Source organism: Muscardinus avellanarius (genome assembly GCF_963383645.1).
Source record: "Muscardinus avellanarius genome assembly, chromosome: 10".
In the NCBI taxonomy this organism is placed as follows: Eukaryota; Metazoa; Chordata; class Mammalia; order Rodentia; family Gliridae; genus Muscardinus; species Muscardinus avellanarius.
In genome coordinates, this window is record NC_137796.1 from 47163932 (window position 1) to 47178841 (window position 14910).

Below are 14910 nucleotides of genomic sequence, written 5' to 3' on the forward strand. Positions count from 1 at the left end.
AGAATTACAGAAGCGCCCCCTGGAGAACTGGCAATTTTCTTAAGATCATTTTCCTATTTGATTCAGCTTAATTTAGGGTTCAAATGTTTTCACGTGCCATGAATATAACTTTCCAGACAAGAGTAAAATTATTGAGAGATGGACCATATGACCACACAAAAAAGATAAAAATAATTGACAAAAAACATATTTTTTTCAGAATCTTAAAGCTAGAGGTAGTGAAAAACATGGTCTGAGGAATTTAAATACTTTCATCATATGGTCCAGAAAGAAATGACCAAGCTGGGCATGGTGGTGCATGCTTTTAATCCTAGTACTTGGGAGGCTGAGACAGGAAGATCACAGGTTTGCAACCAACCTCAGCTACTTAAGCCCTCCACAACTTAGTAAGACCCTATATAAAAATCAAGAATATAAAATAGGGCTGGGGGTATAGATCAGAGATAGAATACCTTTGGGTTTATTCCCCAGTGCCAAACACAAAAAGAGGCCAGAGCTAGCCGAATGTGGTGGAACACATCTCTAATTCCAGTACTTGAGAGGCTGAGCAGCTTTGAAGCCAGCCTCAGAAACTTAGATTCTGTTTCCAAATAAAATAGAGCTGGGGGTATAGCTTGGAAAGAACATGCCCCTGAGTTCAATCCCCAGCACTACAACAACAAAAAAATGAAAAAGTCATGTTTACAGCCAGGTGTGGTACCTATAATCATAGTACTTGGGAGGCTGAGATAGGCCTCAAAAACTCAGCAAGACTCAGCGGGGCATGGTGAGTAAACTTGTAATCCCAGCATTCGGGAGGCTGAGACCGGAAGATCACAGTTCGCAGACAGACTCAGCTACTTAGTGAGGCCCTCTGCAACTCAGTGAGACCCGGTTTCAAAATAAAGAATAAAAAATAGGGCGGGGGGTGTAGCTCATAGGTCAAATGCCCCTGGGTTCCCCCAGACCTGCAGTATTGTGAAAGAGAAAATGAGCACTTACTAATTGGATGATGAGGCAAGATGCTTCTATCTGGTTGGTCACAGGAAGTAACACCATCCCCAGGTCCAGCACAGTAAACTTCTGTATGGCTGAAAAGTACTGTTCACTCATCTGGGTTTTTTCAACTACTACAATCCCTTGAAGATTTCCAGACTTCAAAGAAAAATACATCATTTTGTAACAAATTTACAAAGTTAAGAGAGCTATCACTTTGCATTTGAAATGGCTAATGGCATTATATATAAATTATTACAAGTGATGGAGGAAACGCTGTTCAATTTCAGTTTAATTCAGAACTTAACATTTGTAACTTTTGTTCTGTGTGTAGTACTGGAGATTGAAACCAGGGATATTCTACCTCTGAGCTACACCCCAGTCCTTTTAAATTTTTTTGTTTATTTTTTATGTGTATCTATTTTTATTGGTGCATTGTAGTCAAACATCACAATGGAGTACAAGACTTGTGAGGGTATACCAGCAACATCATTCAATTAACCCGTATCCCCTCCCTGTCCCATTCCCTCCCCCTCCCTCGATCCCATGCTTGATTTGGTGATTAACTTTGATTTATTTGTTTACATATATCATGCATTTTAAAGAGATTCCATCTTCCCACATCCCATCCCCTCTGATTGGTCACATTAATTGCTCTCTCATGGGGCCCTTTCTTCAACTAGATTTCTTCCCTTACCCATTTCTTCCTAGTTTTTGCATATTAGGAAAAGCATCTGATTTTCTATTTTCTGTGATGATTCTCTAAGTATCCACATTGCAAGTTCTGATTCTGCTCCTGAAGGCCCCGGCGCCAGCCTGGCCCACTGGAAGACTCTGATCCTGGCCTCGCTGGCTCAAGTACCAGCCTTGCCTCACAGCAGGCCCCAATCCCAGCCTTGCTGGACCCAGTTCTGGCCTAACCCCTCACAGGCTCCGATCCCAGCCTCGGAGTCCCCAGCACTGGCCTTGCCTCACGGCAGGCTCTGATCCCGGCCTCACTGGCCCCGGCACAGGCCTAACCCCTCGGCAGGCTCTGATTCCAGCCTCAAAGGCCCCAGCACCAGCCTTGCCTCATGACAGGCTCCAATCCCGGCTTCATTGGCCCCAGCACTGGCCTCATCCCTTGGCAGACTCTGGTCCGGGCCTCAGAGACTCCCACACCGACCTTGCCTCAAGGCAGGCTCCAATCCCAGCCTCACTGGTCCCGGCACCAGGCTCATCCCTCGGCAGACTCCGATCCCGGCCTCGGAGGCCCCAGCATCAGCCTTGCCTCATGGCATACACTGATCCTGGCCTCACTGGCCCTGGCACCAGCCTTACCCCTCGGCAGGCTCCAATCCTGGCCTCTGAGGCCCCAGCACCTGCCTTGCCTTATGGCAGGCTCCAATGCTGGCCTTGGCTCTGGACTCACCTCTCGACTGGGTCCAAGGCTGAGGATGGTCTTGAGCTTGCAATCCTCCTCTCCTCTCTCAGCTTTCCAAATACTAGAATTAGAGATATGTTCCACCATGCCTGACTTAGTACTTACATTTCTAATTCGAACAAGTCTCTTTCTGTAGCCATTTGTTGCTACCAAGTCAGCTGTGGTGATATAAAGAATGCAAGATCTGCTGGACAGGTAAAAATCTACCAGTGTCAGGCCATCCTCAAAAATGTGTTTAATTTTCCCTTAAAATGGAGGAAATGAGCACTGTTAACTTAGGCAATAGGTAGATTTTTAAATTTATTTTTATGATATTTATTTTGTGTGTGTGTGAGTCTGGGGATGGGACCCAGGGGCATTCAATCTCAGAGCTACACCCCCTTGTGACGACTAGCTCAGTACTGGGCACAATAAATCCAGCACTGAGTCCACTTGGGAACAAGAGTCTCAGAAAGGTGGGCAAAGGTTTCAGTTGTAGTTCTGCAGCCACTTATCTGCAGCGAATTTTTCCCTTTTTATGAAATAAACTCCTTAAAGTTCCTGTTCATGGCACTAAAAGTGGAAATTCCTCTCCGTGAAAAATCTGAAATGACTGACATGCACAATTGCCTCTTGTGCAATTGACAAAGTTTTAATTTTCATCACCAGTACTTGTACCCAGTGTAAGCACCAAAGGACAATAGTGAGGCATTAAGTGTAAACAAGATAAACAGGATAAAAGAAGATCCATGGCATCACAGTTTAAGATTCATCTGGGACTGGGCGATTAAAGTCAGCCCCCTTGGGGCTTTTGTCACAGGTTTCTGGCCTTAAGGGTAAACCCTAGGGGGCAAAGTCCGGAATCTGGAAAGGCGAGGGGGGGGGGGGTGTCACACTAAAAGTCCATTTTGGAGAAATTCAGTTTTCTAGGATCTCCTTTGATCCTTCCAGAGTGTTTTGTCCCCAGGGATTAGTCCAGGCCCTCCTCTATCAAGATCCATAGGGCTGCGGCGAGGATTTGTTCGGTCCTGTCTGCTCCGCCATCCCCTATAAGGCAATACTTATATTACAGTTAGTAGACAGGGCAAAAACATTATAACACAGGTGACTGGATTTCTATAATTGTTCTTTAATGCATAATATTGAAGCAGACTTTTGGGTTTTTTACTCTCCTGCTGCTGAGTCACAAACAGTAGGCTTTTGCTAGAAAAAAGCTTATTAGCATCTCTTAAGGGGGAAACAAATGGCCCAGATTCCAGAGACAGTTTTACATCTCTTTGGGAAATGGGGCAAAAGGTAGGTTTGCAGCTTCCCCTGCTGGCAGAGAGGTGCTGGGAGCTAATCTTTAGATCAAAGGACCTGCCTGCGGAAAGGCCAAGAGAAATTTTGCAGCCCCTGAATTCTGACTGCCCTTTATTACAGCTGGAACAATACAGAGAAAGTCTGAAGGCTTAGACATTTTACTAGAAAATTTATCTTTCATGGACTCAACTTCTTTCAGAGTCCTAATTCTTGGGATCCTGTTTTAAATCATTGGAGCTTTTTAGTGTAGAAATCTAAGAGCAGGGAGTATTTTTGCCAGAGATGACGTTTCCTCCTCAGGGCTCTCCTCCGTGAGGCCTTGCCAATTAATACAAGCATTTCTCATGCTCATATATGCCGAAAAGGGACAGCAGCAACCCCTGTCCTATTTTTATTCTTTAATTTGAAACAGGATCTCACTAAGTTGTAAAGGGTCTCACTAAGTAGCTGAGGCTGTCTGAGAACCATGACCCTCTGGTCTCAGCCTCCTGAATGATGGGATAACAAGTATGTGCCACCATGCCAGGCTTAAATTTGTTTTTAAACCACAGAAAGGAAAGGGCATATGACAAAAGGCAGGCCACTGACCTTGCATTTCTATCGTCCCCTAAGACTCCGACCCGCAGGGGCTTAGAGAACGACACAGACACCTTTTCAGCTGAAATATGAATTCTTCTTTAATGGATCCTTTTGTCTCTCAATATGTCTCTCTCTTCTTTCTTTCTAATATGTCTGACAATGAGTACACAATATATATCAGCATCATAATCCCTCCTTCTATTCCCTACCAACCCCAAGCTTCCACAGCTAGGGCATGCACACTTCTGACTCTCTCATAGGCAGGCTGGTGGTAGGCGTCACTGATGATTCTGCAGGCACGTAGCATGGCACACTGCGCATGCTCAAGGAGACGTCCATCTTGTGAGTCTCATGACTTGGCTGCAAGCCTAGGCGCCATCTTGAATCCATGCTGGCAATAAGCCTGGGTGCCATTTCGGTCCAGCCGAGTGGGCCCCAACACATTTCCTGTGCCAGCTGCTACCCATGCCATTTCTCATTGGCCACAATGTGCCCAAAAGGTACATGTACTGGACCCACGCGGTCAGGAGGATGCCTTTCCATATGTGGTCTTGAACTAATGAGGGAAATGAAATTCACCTCTTAAGCCAGCCTTCCTGCACACAGCCCCAAGGTCCACTGGAAAGCCAGGGACTCTAGCAGGAGCCTGTCTGCTTAATGGTCTTTCAAAGACGGAACTGTGTGCTAAAGTCTAAAAACCTGGAGATTATGGCCCTGGCAGCTGTGTTCCTCATTTTCAGAACGTTTCTAGCCTCTGATATCCCAGATTGTTCAGTGCCATGGCTCCTCTGTCCAGTCCAGGATCTGAGATAAGCCAGCAGGGAGCCCCCTCTAACCCAGCCTAAGGATCAGGGAAGCACATTCCTTCCTAATTCCTACCAGCTGTGCAGGTCCAGTTTTTCATCCTGCCCACCCTCCACCTTCCTTGGCTCTGGATTGGCTGCTGTGTCAGAGATTGACACCTGAACTCTCCAATAAGAGCTAGACAATGCAGCTGCTTTCCTATTGGTGGAGATTCAAAAACACCCGCTAGTTGCCAAGAGCAACCTTTGTGAAAGCAACTTTGACTCTGATTGGTCGAGGCCAAAACAGAGCCAGTGGCAGTTGTTGTTGTTGGAAAGTCTTCTGAGAGAAAAGGCGTTTGGATTTAAGCTAGAGAAAGCGCAATAGTGTGATTGGGTGATAGGCTTCGGTCCCTGCCTGAGACCAGGCCACCTCCAGGAGCAAGGATGCTCCAGCGGCTTCGGAAAGGCCGCCGGAGCCTGTTGGTAAGTAGATCCCACTGGTCCTGCCCTCACCGGGTGGTGACTAGAGTCAAGGGTAAGAAGTTGGGGTAGGTTAGGGGTTAGTCCTGAGACTGAGACTGAGACGAGGCGGGGCATGAGAGGGCGTGGTTTTCAGTTTGAGAAGACCTGAGTTTTCCTGTTGTAAAGAATCTCTGTCCTGGGTTTGCTGCAGACAGACAGGAATCACTCTGTTAGCAGCTTTTTCTCTGTGTTGGGAAGTGTGCTCCTGCCAGGCGCAGACCAGCTCCATTGCTGGATCCCCCATAGGGAATCATCTTGACTTTTCCCTTTTCCACCCACCCCATCCACCCATCAGCAAGTACACCGATTCCACCTACCATATGTACCTGTAAGTGGTGCCCACCGACCTCCAGCGTCTGGCTGCCTGGCCTGCTCCCTAAACAGCTCCTCGCTAGCTTCTCTGCCTTCACCCTTGCTCTCCCTCGAGGTCCATTCTCTGCAGGGCATCATGTGCCATGCCCTGGGTGGGATCCGCAGCACTATACCCCAGAAAAAGTTGGTAGAACCAAGTTGTAGGAGAGCAGTAGGGAGGTATCAGAGGATTAGGGACCAGGACCCTTGAGGAAGAGAGAAAGACAGCAGGGGTGTTCAAAGGATGAGATGGGGAATATGAGCACACAGCGACAGAGTGGCCATGGGAAGATTTGGAGGGAAGCAAGGCAGGCAGAAGGAACAGAAAAGGGGAGGCCGGAGTGGAGCTGGTGGGGGAGGGGCGGGCGGTTGAGGGCACTGGGTTCTAAAGACATTGACATGATCAGGCTTGCGTATTATTATTTTATTTCTTTTTGTGTGTGTTTTGTACAGGGGGTGGACCCCAGGGGCTTTTCTACCTCCAGGCTATACTCCCAGACCTATTTTATATTTTATTTGGAAACAGGGTCTCACTAAGTTGCTGAGAGCCTCACTAAGTAGTTGAGGCTGGCTTCGAACCTGTGCAATTCTCCTGTCTCAGCCTCCCAAGCGCAGTGATTGTAAGCATCCACCACCCCGCCCGGCAATGATAATTTTACTAATTCAAATCAGCATGTTATTGAGTTTTTATCCAAAGCATTAACATTCAGAACAGTTTCCACTGTGTGCAGATATACACAACTGATTGATAGCCTATGGTGGCACTGTCTAGACGTTAGACAGGTGACTGGCAAGGCCAGGGCAGCTGCTCTGGGAAGGACTACAGGCCCCATGGTGGATAGGTGCAGTGGCGCCCCCTGGTGGATGCACTGTCTGGCATATGGGGCTTGGGAATGGGAAGGCAGAGTGGGGCTCCTGGTGGGCTGGATCCCTGGTGGCCAGTGCAGGTTTCACTCCCATGTGGTCATGGTGATGGCGACAGGACCAGGTAATTCCCACCCCCCATGTCAGTGACCTGTGTTTTGTTTGTGCAGAAAAACATCTTCCCTTGTGTCCGGCCGGCAGCTGACATCGATCCCAAGCCAGCTGTGCCCTGCACACCTGCTCCCTGCAGCCCTAGCCAGTCTTCAGAGAGACCAAGGTGAGTCTCAGATGGCCAGGCACTGAGGTTTTCCCTGGCTCAGCACCAGGTCCTGGATCCTGGAACTGTTCAAAGTGGCCAGAAAAATCACAAGACTTATCTTTAGAAAAATTTACCACAGTGCTGTGGTGCTGCACCTAATCTGGTTTCTCTGAGGGCTCATGGACTTGGGGATCTAGTCAAGTAAAGTGCACGATGTTCTCACATTTCAGGATTGGATGCAATTAGTATATTTTGAAATATAAGCATTAAAGTCCATATGCTTGGGTTAATACTACTTATTTTATTTTGTATTATTTGTGCTAGAGATGGAACCCAGGGCCTTCTGCATGCTAAGCATGCTGTACCACGTAGCTACGCCCTCTCCACCCCTTTTATTCCTGAGACGTTTTTCTATGCCCTCCAAGATTTTAGATAGAGTTTTGAAATTTTTTTTTCTTTACTGGGGATGGAACCCATGGTCATTCTACCTCTGAGCTATATTTTTTTTTCTTTATTTTGAAACAAGGTCTCACTAAGTTGCAGAGGGCCTCATCAAGTGAGACTTTCTGTGAACTTGAGATTCTCCTGTCTCAGCCTCCCAAGTACTGGGATTACAAATGTGTAACACCACACAGGGCTTGGAATATTTTTTCCATTCTTTCTTTCCTTCTTTCGTTCTTTTCTTCTTTTTTTAAAATGAGGATTGAACCCAAGGACAATCCACCAGCCCTTTTTATTTTTTATTTTATAATTTGAGACAGGGTCTCACTAAGTTGCTGAGGCTAGCCCTTAACTTGTGATTCTTGTGTCTTAGCTTCCCAAGTACTGAGATTACAGGTAAGTGACAGCACACTGTTTTGGGACTATCCCCAAATACATTGACTTGGACCTAGGGATGGTGGTGCATGCCCATAATCCCAGTACTAGGGATGCAGAAGCTTTCTTCAAACCTGCAATCTTCCTATGTCAACTTCCCAAGTACTAGGATTATAGGCATGGGCCACCATGCTGGGCTAGAATCCCTAATAGTTATGAAGTTCAGTTTATCAAGTTTCTTTACTGGATCATACCAAAGGAATCTTTGCCTAATCCAAGGTCACAAAGATTTTCTCCTATGTCTTCTTCTACAAGGTTTAGACCTGGGCTTTACATTTAAATTCATGTTTTGTTTGATTTATTTATTATTAATTGTAATTTTAATTTTTGTAGTACTGTGGATTGAATCCAGGGGCATTCTACCTCTGAGCCACACCCCTAGTCCTATTTTGTCTTCTTTATTTGAAACAAGTTCTCACTAAGTTGCAGAGGACTTCACTAAGTAGCTGAGGCTAGCTGTGAACCTGTGATCTTTCTGTCTCAGCCTCCCAAGTACTGGGATTACAAGTGTGCGCCACCACGCCTGGCTTGATTTATTTTGTTTTGTTTTGTGGCACTGGGGATAGAACCCAGAGACAGTCTGCCTGCAGGCTACATCCCAGTCCTGTTTTATTATGTGTTTGGAAACAGAGTCTAGCTGGGTTGATGAGAAATTTGCTACTTGCTGAGGCTGGCTGTGAACCTGCACTCCTGCGGCCTCAGCCTCTCAAATACTGGGATTACAGGCATGTACTATTATGCCTGGCTTATTTGATTTAAATTTTATATATAGCATGTAATATATAAATCCAAGTTATTCATTTATTTACTTTTACATATGGATAATCATTTTCTCCAGCAGCATTTGATGAAAGCCTAAAAAGCCTGGTGTGAGGTGCACAGCTGTAATCCCAGTATTTGTGAGGATGAAACAGGAGGATCACAGGTTCCAAGGTAGCTTCAGCAATGTAGGAAGACCATGTTTTCAGTTTAAAAAGGCCAGGGATGTAGCTTGGAAGTAGAATGCCTCTGGGTTTAATCCTCAATACCACATAAATAAATAACTATGTAAGTAAACACACACAAGTCTGTACTTTGTGTGTGTGAGTGTGAGTGTGTGTGTGTGTGTGTGTGTGTGTGTGTGTGTGTGTGTTACTGAGTTGTGGAACCAAGGAACTTTCTACCTCTGGGCCACACACCCCAGCCCTATTTTTTATAATTTCTTTGGAAACAGAGTCTCACTAAGTTGCTGAGAGCCTCACTAAATAGCTGAGGCTGGCTTAGAACCTATGCAATCCTCTTGTCTCAGCCTCCCAAACACTGAGATTATAAGTGTGTGCCACCACACCCAGAAAAGTCTGTACTTTATTACTTATATATTGCTATGTAACAAATTGCACCAAAATTTAGTGGTTCAAACATCAAACGACAGTAATTTTTATCTCACATTTTACTTTTTTTTCCCCTTGGGTACATGTGCATTGAACCTCTGAACTACAACTTCAAACCTATTTAGTTTTTCTTCTTCTTCTTCTTCTTTTTTTTTTTTTTTTTTTTGGTGGTATTGGGGTTCCTGGAAATCCTTCTGTCTCTGGGCTACACTTCCAGACAAATTTGGAAAAAGGGTTTCTTAAGCCAGCAAGGCTGGCTTTGAACCTGAGGGATCCTCCTGTCTCTACCTTCCAAGTGGGGGATTACAAGCGTGTGCCACCTTGCCCGGCTTTTATACTTTATTTTGAAACAAGGTCGCAGTAAGTTGCAGAGGTCCTCACTAAGTAGCTGAGGCTGGCTGCGGACCTGTGATTCTCCTCTCTCAGTCTCACAAGCACTGGGGTTACAAGCGTGGGCCACCGTGCCAGGCAAAAAAGTGAATTTCAAATTGGAATGGACATAACAGAAGCAAACGAAAGGACATAGTTCACAACAGAGGAATTATGACTCCACACAAATAAGTGGAAAACATTCAGTAATCTCAATAAGAAATGTTTATGTAGAGAATGAAGTTTAAAGTTTTTGGCAAATTTTAGACAAGTACTCATACATGTGGTTGCAGGTTGAAGAAATGATTTGTGAAATAATTTCATGCTGTATCATGTAGGCACAAAATATTAATTTCATTTGTCTCAGCAACTTATGGTGTGGTGGTTTGTTGTATAGAATTAACACTTAGTAGAGAAGAGGTTATCTGTACATAGATCTTCATTACAGGCTTATTTATAGCAGTGAAAAGCCAAGAATAAAATCAAAGGCCACTGAAGAGGGGAATTGCTGACTGAGTTGGTATATCTACTTGATTCTTCCCTTTGTGTGCATGCAGTAGGAGTCAAACCCAGGGCTTTATGCATGCTAAGCACATGCTCCACCACTGAGCGACGCCCCCAGCCTTTTTCCTATTTTTTTTGGGGGGGGGTTCCTGGTAACACTTTTATGGGCTATACTCCCAGACCTCTTTTATATTTTTATTTGAAAACAGGGTCTCTTAAGGCCAGTGAGGCTGGCTTCAAACTGGAGTGATCCTCCTGTCTCTGCCTCCCAAGCACGGGGATTACAAGCATGCGCCACCACGCCTGGCCTTTTTCCTAATATTAAAATATTGGCTGTAAGCCGGGCATGGTGGCACACATCTATAATCCCAGTACTTAGGATGCGGAGATAGGAAGGTCATAGCTTTGCAGCCAGCCTCAGCTGCTTAGGGAGGCCCTCCATAATTTAGTGAGGCACTGCTTCAAAATAAACAGTAAGCCAGGCATGGTGGCACAGGCTTGTTATCCCTGTGTTTGGGAGGCTGAGACAGGAGGATAGCACAGATTCGAAGCTGGCCTCAGCTATTTAATAAGACTCTCAGCAACTTGGTGAGACCCTGTTTCCAAATAAAATATAAAATAGGTCTGGGAGCATAGCCTGGAGGTAGAGAGCCCCTGGGTTCCAGCCCCAGGACCACCAACAAAACAAAACAAAATAAAAAACCCAAATAAAGAAAAAATATAACTGGGAGTGTAGCTTGGAGGTAGAATGCTACTGGGTTCAATTCCCTGTTCCACAAAAAATAATAAGTTAATTAATTAAATAGGCCTGGGCATGAAGTTTGGAAGTAGAATGTCCCTGGGATCAATCACCAGCACCACAAAAAGGAGAAAAAAAATTGGCTATAAGAACTTATTGTACACAAGACAAACTGTATATGTGTGTAGTGGAAACTATCACAATAGGAAGAAAACTAAAAAATCCTAAGAGTGTACAAAGGGATGGATTAGTTGGCAATTTCATCTTTAGCTGACATATATTATGTTATATGACACTTTTCTGTTGGGGGCCTGGAGGCAGCACAATTAATATGCGTATATGTCAATGCCAAGTGTTATGTTTATTTTACTCTTTAATGTTTTAATACAGACCGTGTGGGCAGAGTGAGAAGAGAAGACCGTTACGGTTTCTGGAAACATTGAGCTCTGGGGAAGAAGCTGATGTTGAATCACAGGTGAGGGACATTTCAGTGATACTTTGTGGATGCTGTATCATCCAGGACTCAGGTGATTGCAATGTTCTGGAGTTTCTCCCTCAGAGTTAACGCAGGGCAAACTGTATAGTGTGTAGGAGCAAGCAATTTGTTTTGTGTGTGGTAGTGGAGATTGAATGCAGGGGCGATCTACCTCTGCACTATTGTCCCAGCCTTATAATTTTTTAATTTTTGGGTACTGGGGATGGAACCGAGGGACATTATTCTACCTCCGAGCTACACCCCCAGCCCTATATTTATTTTATTGTTTATTTTGAAACAGGGTTTTACTGAGTTGTAAAGGGCCTGACAAAGTAGCCGAGACTGACCTTGAAACATATCCTCCTGTCTCAGCCTCCCAAATGCTCAGATTCCACGCGTGTGCCACCAAGCCCGGCTTTATATTTCATTTTGAAATAGGGTCTCACTAAGTTGCTGAGACTGGTCTTGAACTGGCAATCCTCCTGTCTCAAACTCCCTAGTACTGGGATTAGAGGTGTGCACTACTGCACCTCGCTGACTAAGTATTTTCTCTTCTGCATTTGATAGATTTTGCTTTGGGGTTTATAATTTTTTTTGTGGTAATGGGGTTCCTGGAAGCCCTTCTACCTCCGGGCTACACTCCCAGACCTATTTTATATTTTTATTTAGAAACAGGGTCTCCTAAGTCAGCGTGGGCGGCTGGCTTCGAACATGCGTGATCCTCCTGTCTCCGCCTCCCAAGCGCGGGGATTACAAGCGTACGCCACCACGCCCGGCAGGGTTTATAATTTTAATGTGTTTATTTGGTTAGCTAACATTTAACCTCTTTCCTCTGTCTTTCAAAGTCAAGTCGTTTAAAGACAACAGCTTCACATGCTAAATGTTGATTTCTATCAAAGATGAATAATGCGGCTCTGTCCTCTGACCCTGAGCTAATTTTCCTGTCACTCCTTTAGTACCAGGCTACACATTACAGCCTTTCTTCAAATTCACACTCAGTGAGCTTTCTTACTCTTTTCTTAGGGTTTCTAATACTTTGCTTTAATTTCCAAATACAGAAGACTTTTGACTTTACAAATTAGTGTTGTTAGGTTTGGGGACTTTATGTGCATGAAATTATGGAACACATATTTCTGCATATGATTCCATTGCTCTATATGTGTAGAAATGTAAAATGATGTCTTCCAGAGCCAGGTGAAGTGGTGCAAGCCTATAATCCTAGACCTTGGTAGACTGACAGCAGGATTTCAGGTTCAAAGCCAGCATGTAGTCTCTTAGTAGGACCCAGTTTCAAAATAAGAAAAGAGCTGAGCTGAGGGTGTAGCTCCTGGCTAGAATATTTCTGCATCTGATCCTTAGTACTACACACAAGCACAAAACTTCTATCTTCCTATTCATTTGAACATTATATTATCATTATAGTGAAGTGCTATATCTTTAAAAATGCATTTTGATGCGTACCTGTGATCACAGTACCCTCAGTAGGCTGAGACAGGAGAATTGCAGGTTAGAGTCTAGTCTCAGCGGCTTAGAGAGATTCTCAGCAGCAACTTTGTAAGACCCTGTTTCAAAAGAAAAATAAGGCTAAGTATGGTGGCACACGCCTGTCATCCAGTACTTGGGAGGCTGAGACAGGAGGATTGCGTTTGAAGCCAGGCTCAGCAATTGAGTAAGACCCTATTTCAAAATGAAAAGACCTAGGGGTGTAGTTTGGAGGTAGAATGTCACTGGGTTCAATACCCAGTGGGATTAATAAATCAATACATACATATATTAAAGTAAATATAAGCCAGGCATGGTGGTGCACACTTCTAATCCCTGCACTTGGGAGGCAGAGACAGGAGGATCGTGGAGCCTTGCTGGCTTAAGAGACCCTGTTTCAAAATAAAAATATAAATAATAGGTCTGGGAGCATAGCTTGGAGGTAGAAGGGTTTCCAGGAACCCCAGTACTACACAAAAAATTAAACATTTCTTAGTAGAGTTAATTAACATCCTTATCTACTTTTTCAGCAGAAATTAGAAACTTAACATTATACCTATACATAATGGAAAATTTAGCAGATGTTCAAAGCCTTCCCTTATAAGGTTTGGATTGAGAAACATAATAATATCTTCTCTCAGCATTTTGAAAACATCATTTGTTGCAGTTAAGGGGGTTCTTTTTCAAATCTCCTGTGAGAAAAAGCCTGTTTGTGCACCTCTGCTCAGCATTTGCAGCCAAGTCCATGCTTTAGGAAGTGAACTTGCAGGCACAGAAGGGCATGCCTGGAATCCCAGTATCTGGGAGGCTGAGACAGCAGGATTGCAGCTTAGTGAGACTTATTTAAAACTAAAAATAACTAGGAGTGTAGCTCAGGGGTCATGGCCTCCTGGGTTCAATCCCCAGTACCACAGGGGGAAAAAAGGGTGGGGAGAAAGTGACCTGACAGCTGTCACTCATGGTCCTGCCTATAAAGATGGAGCCCTGAACTCCTAGGCAAGAGTCAGAGGAGAGCCCAGAGAGGACGCAGATCTGCTCAGATCCACCAGGACAGGAGGGCTCTAAGGTTTAAGATTCAATTGTAAGAAATAGTGGAGATGAAATTCCTAAAGCTTAGAAACTCAGCAAGAGCCTCAGGAAATTAATAAGACCCTACTTCAAAACTAAACAATGGGCTGGGGATGTAGCTTGGAGGCAGAATGCCCCTGGGCTCACTCTGCAGTATCACAAAATAAATCAATAAATTCCTAAAGCTAAAGCACACTAAGAAGCCCAGAGCACAAAGGAAGGACCTGCACAGGTGATGCCGAGTCCTCTGTCCCGCGTACCCTTGGGAGGTGTCGAACACCGCACTCACACTTACTTTCCTCTTTTCCTTCCCCAGCATGAAGAAAGACCGGTATTTAGAAAGCCTTCTCCGTCCCCAGGTATTTGGCTTTTGAGGTTCATTATGATTGAAAAGTTTTTGTTGTAAAGCCAGGTTGGTGGCGCATGCTTGTGATCTCAGCATTCAGGAGGCTGAGGCAGGAGGATCACGTTTTGCGGACAGCCTCAGCTACTTAGTAAGGCCCTCCGCAAATTAGTGAGACCTGTTTAAAAATAAAGAAGTGAGTCAGGCGTGGTGGCACACGCTTGTAATCCCAGCGCTTGGGAGGCTGAGACAGGAGAATCACACAGGTTCAAAGCCAGACTCAGCTACTGGGTGAGGCTCTCAGCAACTTAGTGAGACACTGTTTCCAAATAAAGTAAAAACTAGGTCTGAGAGTATAGCCCACAGGTAGAAAAGCCCCTGGTTCCACCCCCAGTATCATATAAAAAGAAAAAATAAACCAGAAAGAAATTGGGAAGTGGTGTTGTTAAGCTGACACCTTTGCCTCCAGAGAGAAGACCCAGCCACTGGGTGGTGGATATGGATGTCCGCATGGGCTGTGCTCAGGTCCTGAGTGTGGGGGGCTGTGGGATGTGTGTGTGTCCTGGGGTGGTGGGCTATGGGGTGTGTTTGGGTTCTGGGGGACGGGGGCTGTGGTATGTGCTTGGGTCCTATGGAGGGGATTAG

At 44.9% G+C, this 14910-nt stretch overlaps 1 pseudogene across 1 annotated transcript in view; it reads right to left on the reverse strand.

Annotated features, from left to right (window-relative positions):
* Positions 1–14910, reverse strand: part of LOC308269171 (Fanconi anemia core complex-associated protein 24-like) — a 75027-nt pseudogene that overhangs the window by 265 nt on the left and 59852 nt on the right. Inside the window, exon 3 of the transcript in view lies at positions 982–1134. The product of the transcript in view is annotated as a Fanconi anemia core complex-associated protein 24-like (transcript). The remainder of the gene's footprint in view (positions 1–981; positions 1135–14910) is intronic.